The following is a 10,556-nucleotide window of genomic DNA, read 5'->3' on the forward strand; positions in this document are numbered from 1 at the left end:
AAGCTGGTTAAATGGATAGAGTAGTTCACCCCCAAAATAAAGGTTTGAGACAGTCAGAGGTAGAACAAGAGACATAGAAAGAGAGAGAGAGGGAAGAAAATGAACAACAATGACAAATGGTTTGATGAAGAATGCAAAAACCTAAGAAAGAAATTGAGAAACCTATCCAACCAAAAACGTAGAGACCCAGAAAACCTGAGTCTATTCACTATGGTGAATCACAAAAACAATACACTACGGAAAAAGAAGGAACAGCACATCAGAAATCAGCTGTCGCGCCCTGACCTTAGTTATCTTGTTTTCTTTATTATTTTGGTTAGGTCAGGGTGTGACATGGGGGATGTATGTGTTTGTCTTGTCTAGGGGTTTTGTATGTTTATGGGGTGCACTTGTCTAGGTGTTTGTATGTTTATGGTTGCCTAGATTGGTTCTCAATTAGAGGCAGCTGTTTATTGTTGTCTCTGATTGGGAACCATATTTAGGCAGCCATATTCCGTTGGGTATTTCGTGGGTTATTATCTATGTGTAAGTTGCCTGTGTCTGCACTTATTAATTATATAGCGTTACGTTCGTTTGTTATTTTGATAGTGTGTTTAGTGTTCTTCGTTTCGGTAAATAAATAAGAAGAATGTATTTATATCACGCTGCGCCTTGGTCCTCCTCTCTTCCACCATACGACGAACGTGACATCAGCTCAATGTAATTAAAGAATCCATAGAATATATCCACTTCTGGGAAAATTGGAACACACTAAACAAACAACAAAACGAAGAGTTATCTTTCCAAAACAGAGATGTGTGGATAAACCACTTCTTCAATCTTTGTGGCTCTATAACAAAGAACAAACAGCAAAAACATGATCAAATACAAATCTTAGAACACTTATTAAAGACACCAGAACCCACTGGATTCTCCAATTACATTGAATGAACTACAGGACAAAATACAAACCCTCCAACCCAAAAAGGCCTGTGGTGTTGATGGTGTCCACAATGAAATGATCAAATATACAGACCACAAATTCCAATTGGCTATACTTAAACTCTTTAACATCATCCTCAGGTCTGGCATCTTCCCCAATATTTGGAACTAAGGACTGATAACCCCAATCCACAAAAATGTTGACAAATTTGAACCCAATAACTACCGTGGGATATGCGCCAACAGCCACCTTGGGAAAGTCCTCTGTATTATCATTAACAGCAGACTCGTGCATTTCCTCAGGAAAAACAATGTACTGAGCAAATGTCGAATTGTCTTTTTAACAAATTACCGTACAACATACCACGTATTCACCCTGTACACCCTGATTGACAAACAAACAAACAAACCAAAACAAAGGTAAAGCTTTTGACTCCATTTGGCATGAGGGTCTGCTATACAAATTGATGGAAATTGGCAACAAAAAAAAAACATTTCTTTCCACAGGGCCGTGGGGTCAATCTCAGGAAGACAAAAATAATGGGGTTCTGAAAAGGTCCAGCTGCCATGACCACAAATACGAATTTCATCTAGACACCGTTGCCCTAGAGCACACAAAAAAGTATACATACCTCGGCCTAAACATCAACGCCACAGTAACTTCCACAAAGCTGTGAACGAGCTGAGAGACAAGGCAAGAAGGGCCTTCTTTGCCATTAAAAGGAACACAAAATTTGACATACCAATTAGGATCTAGCTAAAAATACTTGAATCAGTTATAGAACCCATTGCCCTTTATGGTTGTGAGGTCTGGGGTCCGCTCACCAACCAAGAATCCACAAAATGGGACAATCACCAAATTGAGACTCTGCATGCAGAATTCTGCATAAAATCCTATGTGTACAATGTACAACACCAATGCATGCAGAGCAGAATTAGGCCGATACCCACTAATTATCAAAATCCTGAAAAGAGCAGTTAAATTCTACAACCACCTAAAAGGAATCGATTCCCAAACCTTCCATAACAAAGCCATAATCTACAGAGAGATGAACCTGGAGAAGAGTCCCCTAAGCAAGCTGGTCCTGGGGCTCTGTTCACAAACACATACAGACCCCACAGAGCCCCAGGACAGCAACACAATTAGACCCAACCAAATCATGAGAAAACAAAAATGTATTTACTTGACACATTGGAAAAAAAATTACAAAAAACTGAGCAAACAGGAATGCTATTTGGCCCTAAACAGAGAGTACACAGTGGCAGAATACCAGACTACTGTGACTGACCCAAAATTAAGGAACACTTTGACTACGTACAGACTCAGTGAGCATAGCCTTGCTATTGAGAAAGGTTGCTGTAGGCAGACCTGGCTCTCAAGAGAAGACAGGCTATGTGCACACTGCCCACAATATGAGGTCGAAACTGAGCTGCACTTCCTGACCTCCTGCCAAATGTGTGACCGTGTTAGAGACACAAAGAATTCGAAAACAAATCCAACTTGATAAACTCCCATATCTATTGGGTGAAATACCACATTGTGCAATCACAGCAGCAAGATTTGTGACCTGTAGCCACAAGAAAAGGGCAACCAGTGAAGAACAAACACCATTTATTTATTTTCGCTTTTGTACTTTACCCATTTGCACATCGTTACAACACTGTATAAAGACATAATATGACATTTGAAATGTCTTTATTCTTTTGGAACTTTTGTGAGTGTAATGTTTACTGTACATTTTTATTGTTTATATCACTTTAGGTTATTATCTAGTTCACTTGCTTTGGCAATGTTAACATATGTTTCCCATGCTGATAAAGCATGGGAAACATTGAATTGAAAATGTAATTGAGAGAAAGAAGAGCGAAGAGAGAAACAGAGGAAAGCTGAGTGTGTGAGAGAGAGGCAGGGGGGCCAACAAACAAAGTGAGAGAGCAGAGGGAGGAGGGGAGTGGAGGAGGGGTGGAGGAGGGGAGTGGAGGAGGGGTAGAGGAGGGGAGTGGAGGAGGGGTAGAGGAGGGGAGTGGAGGAGGGGTAGAGGAGGGGAGTGGAGGAGGGGTAGAGGAGGGGAGTGGAGGAGGGGTGGAGGGGAAGGAGGCGGTACTAAGAAAGACAGCAGGGAAGGAAGGAGAGCAGAGCAGAGGAAGAGAGAGAAGAGACTGAAGAGGAGAAGGAAAGAGGGCTTCCCTTCAAGACTCCTCACAGTGGTCTGTGAAATAAAGGAAAGTTAGAGGAGAGGAGAACAAGGGAGGAGAACGAGAGAGGAGCAGCAAACTGGGACTGTAGTGATTTTCTTAAGGAGAGAAGGAGACAAGCGGAGGCAGCGATGCAGCGATTTCACGGGGGTGAGTGTGTGTGTTTGTGTGTGCAAGCCAAAGCATGGCACATGATCAAAGTTACTCTGAAGTGTGTGTGTGTGTGTGTGTGTGTGTGTGTGTGTGTGTGTGTGTGTGTGTGTGTGTGTGTGTGTGTGTGTGTGTGTGTGTGTGTGTGTGTGTGTGTGTGTGTGTGTGTGTGTGTGTGTGTGTGTGTGTGTGTGCTCACGTGCATTTTGTGCGTGCTTAGAAAATATTTTACATTTTCTCTGTTTAGAGAATCTAAGTTCCTCATGGAAACATTAGGCACTCGAGGCGGTGTGGAAAAGCTGCTGTTGAAGTTCTATCAATGGAAGGTGTGTGTGTGTGTGTGTGTGTGTGTGTGTGTGTGTGTGTGTGTGCGTGCGTGCGTGCGTGCGTGCGTGCGTGCGTGCGTGCGTGCGTGCGTGCGTGTGTGTGTGTGTGTGTGTGGCCTGCTCAAAAAGAAACACAGGAAACTACTGTAGAAATGGCACAGTAAGCCAGGCTGTTTCAGACAAATGCAGCAATTGCAGCCTGGCTGGCAGTACGGGCTGACTCTAGATCAGTTGATACTGGAGTTTATATGGGGACAGATACACAATTACTACAACTCTGAACAGACCTCCAGTCAGTTGTTGGGTGTTATTCTGGGTCCAGTTCTATAGTAACTCTGATGTGTGTGTGGGTGGGTCGTGAAGGGTGGGTGTTTGGGGATGGTTTAAGGGCTAAGCTGGGGGGTTTGGGGTAAAGTTTAGGTGGGGCGAAGGGGGATTTTGTGGAGATGGGGCTCAGGATTTTGGGGTAACGATTTAGAGTTGGGGGAGGTGAGGTGGGTTTTTGGGAGAGAAGACAGATTTCGGGGGACTGGGGATTATATTTGATTATTGATATTCAGCAATCTGTTTATTGGCTGTAGGTTATTGATCTGTGGTCTGTGTTACTGAGGTTTTAACTGGATAACATCTATTACCCCTCTGTTTGACAGCTGGCTGGGAGAAGGGAGTTATTCCGTCTGTCCACACACACACACACGGACAGCACACATACACTTAGACACACACACACACACACACACACACACACACACACACACACACACACACACACACACACACACACACACACACACACACACACACACACACACACACACACACACACACACACACACACACACACACACACACACACACACACACACTGTGTCTGGATGAGAGAGTAGATCACAGAACTAGTCATTGTTGTTTAGTCTTCGTTATAATTAGCTGTTTCTTCATCATAGGAACATTGTCATTTCTCCTTTGTGTTGTTATGAATGATGTGTCACTGTGTCACTGTCAGCACATTTGGCAGAGTTTTCACTGCAGCTATCTTGTGTAGCCTGGTTAAACCAATCTAAATACCGAGCTCACCATTGATTCATTTCAACAACAGAGAATCTGTTTCAGATTCCAGGCTATATAAGTTCAGCTCAACCTCATATTCTAGCTTTTTGTTTGGCCACATAGAGGTTGATGATCTATCTGAGACATTCTACACAATTATAGAGTGAGTGAATGTAATAGACTGTAATTGTATAGACTGGTTCAACTGTGATTAGGGTGATGGCATATTTCTGTGAGACAAGATGTCAGGATGGAAAGAAACAAGGGATTAAAGAGAGACAGACAGAGATAAGGTGAGAATGTCAGAGAGAGGGGGAAGGAGATAGAGCATGGCCTTGCTATTGAGAAAGGTCGCCGTAGGCAGACCTGGCTCTCAAGAGAAGACAGGCTATGTGCACACTGGCCACAAAATGAGGTGGAAACTGAGCTGCACTTCCTCAGCTCCTGCCAAATGTACTGTGTGACCATATTAGAGACACAAACATTTTTAAAACAAATCCAATTTTGATAAACTCCCATATCTACTGGGTGAAATACCACAGTGTGCCATCACAGCAGCAAGATTTGTGACCTGTTGCCACAAGAAAAGGGCAACCAGTGAAGAACAAACACCATTGTAAATACAACCCATATTTATTTATTTTCCCTTTTGTACTTTAACTATTTGCACATCGTTACAACACTGTATAAATACATAATATGACATTTGAAATGTCTTTATTCTTTTGGAACTTGTGTGAGTGTAATATTTATTGTTATTGTTTATTTCTTTTTGTTCATTATCCATTTCATTTGCTTTGGCAATGTAAACATATGTTTCCCATGTCAATAAAGCCCCTTAAATTGAAAGGAATTGATAGACAAAGAGAGAGACCGGGTTAGGGAGACAGGACAGAGAAAGAGATGGACAGGATGGTTACCTCATATTACCTCATAGACTTTGGATCAAAACAGATGAGGTAAATGTGTGTCACATGTTGCAGGTCTCAAAACCCTTTCCATATTGACCCAATGTTGACTCATGCGCTCAGTGTGTGTGTGTGTGTGTGTGTGTGTGTGTGTGTGTGTGTGTGTGTGTGTGTGTGTGTGTGTGTGTGTGTGTGTGTGTGTGTGTGTGTGTGTGAGAGACTTGTTGGATGACAGGGGCCAGGGTCGGTTGAAGTTTGTTCACACGTCATCATCACACTCGTTTGACTCTAACCACGGGGAGATGTGAGATATAGCTCCATTTATTTTTTTCCCCCTCCCGAAACCTCCACGTCCCTCATGACCTATTCCCTATTGTCCCTCCTCCTCTCCCTTCTGACTCTCTCATTTTCTCTCTCTTCTTTCCTCTGTTCTTTTCCATTCGTTCTGTTCTGTTGACCCATGTGCCAGGCCTTCACAGTGCATTCAGAAAGTTTTGAATACTTATTCCACATATTGTTGTGATACAGCCTGGATTCAACATGGATTCAATCAATTTGATTTCACAACCATCTACACGTTGTGTTTTCCATACCACTCTGTTCACCCCTCATCCCTCCATCCACCCTGCCCTCATCCCTCCATCCACCCTGCCCTCCATCCCTCCATCCACCCTGCCCTCATCCCTCCATCCACCCTGCCCTCATCCCTCCATCCACCCTGCCCTCCATCCCTCAAGCCACCCTGACCTCATCCCTCCATCCACCCTGCCCTCCATCCCTCAAGCCACCCTGACCTCCCTCCATCCATCCACCCTACCCTCATCCCTCCATCCACTCTGCTCCCAATCCCTCCATCCACCCTGCCCTCCATCCCTCCATCCACCCTGCCCTCCATCCCTCCATCCACCCTGCCCTCCATCCTTCCATCCACCCTGCCCTCCATCCCTCCATCCACCCTACCCTCATCCCTCCATCCATCCACTCTACCCTCATCTCTGCATCTACCCTACCCTCCATCCCTCCATCCACCCTGCCCACCATCCCTCCATCCATCCACCCTACCCTCATCCCTCCATCCATCCAACCTACCCTCATACCTCCACCCACCCTACCCTCATCCCTCCATCCACCTTACCCTCCATCCCTCCATCCACCCTGCCCACCATCGTCCCTGCCACACCATCCCTCCATCCTCCACCACTCCATCCAGCCCTCCACCCCTCCAGCCCTCCATCTCTCAATCTCTCTGGCAACTAGAGTTAAAGTGACAGTACTGTCTGTCTTTTCGTGTGTGTGTGTGTGTGTGTGTGTGTGTGTGTGTGTGTGTGTGTGTGTGTGTGTGTGTGTGTGTGTGTGTGTGTGTGTGTGTGTGTGTGTGTGTGTGTGTGTGTGTGTGTGTGTGTGTGTGTGTATTTAATAATTTTTCTGCTCCTTGTGGTTTCCCCCTACTCTCTCAGACTCTCTCTATGATGGGATATCCTGAATTATACTTTATAGTTCTCCTGAATTATACTTTAAAGATATCCTGAATTATACCTTATAGATATCCTGAATTATACCTTATAGATATCCTGAATTATACTTTATAGATATCCTGAATTATACCTTATAGATATCCTGAATTATACCTTATAGATATCCTGAATTATACCTTATAGATATCCTGAATTATACCTTATAGATAATCCTGAATTATACTTTAAAGATATCCTGAATTATACTTTATAGTTCTCCTGAATTATACCTTATAGATATCCTGAATTATACTTTATAGATATCCTGAATTATACTTTAAAGATATCCTGAATTATACTTTATAGTTCTCCTGAATTATACTTTATAAATATCCTGAATTATACTTTATAGTTCTCCTGAATTATACTTTATAGTTCTCCTGAATTATACTTTAAAGATATCCTGAATAATACTTTAAAGATATCCTGAATTATACCTTATAGATATCCTGAATTATACCTTATAGATATCCTGAATTATACTTTATAGATATCCTGAATTATACCTTATAGATATCCTGAATTATACCTTATAGATATCCTGAATTATACCTTATAGATATCCTGAATTATACCTTATAGATAATCCTGAATTATACTTTAAAGATATCCTGAATTATACTTTATAGTTCTCCTGAATTATACCTTATAGATATCCTGAATTATACTTTATAGATATCCTGAATTATACTTTAAAGATATCCTGAATTATACTTTATAGTTCTCCTGAATTATACTTTATAAATATCCTGAATTATACTTTATAGTTCTCCTGAATTATACTTTATAGTTCTCCTGAATTATACTTTAAAGATATCCTGAATAATACTTTAAAGATATCCTGAATTATACTTTATAGTTCTCCTGAATTATACTTTGAAGATATCCTGAATTATACTTTATAGATATCCTGAATTATACCTTATAGATATCCTGAATTATACCTTATAGATATCCTGAATTATACCTTATAGATATCCTGAATAATACTTTAAAGATATCCTGAATTATACTTTATAGTTCTCCTGAATTATACCTTATAGATATCCTGAATTATACCTTATAGATATCCTGAATTATACCTTATAGATATCCTGAATTATACTTTAAAGATATCCTGAATTATACTTTATAGTTCTCCTGAATTATACTTTATAGATATCCTGAATTATACTTTATAGTTCTCCTGAATTATACTTTAAAGATATCCTGATATATACCTTATAGTTCTCCTGAATTATACTTTATAGTTCTCCTGAATTATACTTTAAAGATATCCTGAATAATACTTTATAGTTATCCTGAATTATACTTTATAGATATCCTGAATTATACCTTATAGATATCCTGAATTATACCATATAGATATCCTGAATTATACCTTATAGATATCCTGAATTATACTTTATAGATATCCTGAATTATACCTTATAGATATCCCGAATTATACTTTATAGATATCCTGAATTATACCTTATAGATATCCTGAATTATACCTTATAGATATCCTGAATTATAATTTATAGATATCCTGAATTATACCTTATAGATATCCCGAATTATACTTTATAGATATCCTGAATTATACCTTATAGATATCCTGAATTATACCTTATAGATATCCTGAATTATACACTGCCTGGCACAGTTTGACTGAGGCAGCACAGCTTATGTAACAGCTGGTGTGGAATACATTTTCCTGTTTGTGTGTGTGTGTGTGTGTGGGGGGGGGGGGGGGTGAATGTGCACGTGCGTGTGTGTCTGATCTTACCAACTATGCATTCTGCTTGAAGTCAGCAGCGAGGAAACTGCTAATGATTAATTGAATGATTGTTTTACTGTCTCGGTAACATAACTTAAGTCCTTTATTGAAAATCTTGACTTTGCCGTGCAGAAACAGGAGACATTTTGAATCTCTGTGATAGTGTGGCCTTGTTTCTCCTGCTGAAGCCTGTGTGTGGTAGTTATCCTCTCCCCAGATGCAGGGCTCTGTTACTGGGCTTCCCTATTATTTTTCTGCCGCCTCCTCTTGTTCATTAAAGAGTGAGATTGGATTTAGAGTGAGATAACAAAAAAAAAACACCTTTGTCTTTGTCGTCTTTAACTCTTAAACAATAGCTGTCCACCTACTATAGAAACAACTCCTCAGGAAGGAAGGAGAGTTTTGGAGGGAAGTTTTGTTTATCCCCTCACTTTTTGTTCCTTTTGTCTCTCTCGTTCTTTGAGCTCCTCGTCAATCGCTGTCAGACTAATCAGGGTTGGTTGTAAAAGTGAAGAAACCCAACAATAGACCCTAAGGGGATCACCTTAACTAGTATACAACAGTGTGAGCTACTTTTCCCATTGGCTTACAGCAACAGAACAACACAGTCAATGTAGCTGAGGCTTTTGCTCCAGACCAGTACCAACACACTGGATTCAACTAACCCAGATGTTGCTGAGGAGGTCCCAACACACTGGATTCAACGAATCAAGGTGTTGATGATGAGGTACCAACACACTGGATTCAACTAATCCAGATGTTGCTGAGGAGGTCCCAACACACTGGATTCAACTAATCCAGATGTTGCTGAGGAGGTACCAACACACTGGATTCAACTAATCCAGATGTTGCTGAGGAGGTCCCAACACACTGGATTCAACGAATCAAGGTGTTGATGATGAGGTACCAACACACAGGATTCAACTAATCAAGGTGTTGATGATGAGGTACCAACACACTGGATTCAACTAATCAAGATGTTGATGATGAGGTACCAACACACTGGATTCAACTAATCAAGGTGTTGATGATGAGGTACCAACACACTGGATTCAACTAATCAAGGTGTTGATGATGAGGTACCAACACACTGGATTCAACTAATCAAGGTGTTGATGATGAGGTACCAACACACTGGATTCAACTAATCAAGGTGTTGATGATGAGGTACCAACACACTGGATTCAACTAATCAAGGTGTTGATGAGGAGGTACCAACACACTGGATTCAACTAATCAAGGTGTTGATGATGAGGTACCAACACACTGGATTCAACTAATCAAGGTGTTGATGATGAGGTACCAACACACTGGATTCAACTAATCAAGGTGTTGATGATGAGGTACCAACACACAGGATTCAACTAATCAAGGTGTTGATGATGAGGTACCAACACACTGGATTCAACTAATCAAGGTGTTGATGATGAGGTACCAACACACTGGATTCAACTAATCAAGGTGTTGATGATGAGGTACCAACACACAGGATTCAACTAACCCAGATGTTGCTGAGGAGGTCCCAACACACTGGATTCAACGAATCAAGGTGTTGATGATGAGGTACCAACACACTGGATTCAACTAATCCAGATGTTGCTGAGGAGGTCCCAACACACTGGATTCAACTAATCCAGATGTTGCTGAGGAGGTACCAACACACTGGATTTAACTAATCCAGATGTTGCTGAGGAGGTACCAACACACTGGATTCAACTAATCAAGGTGT

Source organism: Salvelinus namaycush, chromosome 22 (assembly GCF_016432855.1).
Source record: "Salvelinus namaycush isolate Seneca chromosome 22, SaNama_1.0, whole genome shotgun sequence".
Lineage (NCBI taxonomy): Eukaryota > Metazoa > Chordata > Actinopteri > Salmoniformes > Salmonidae > Salvelinus > Salvelinus namaycush.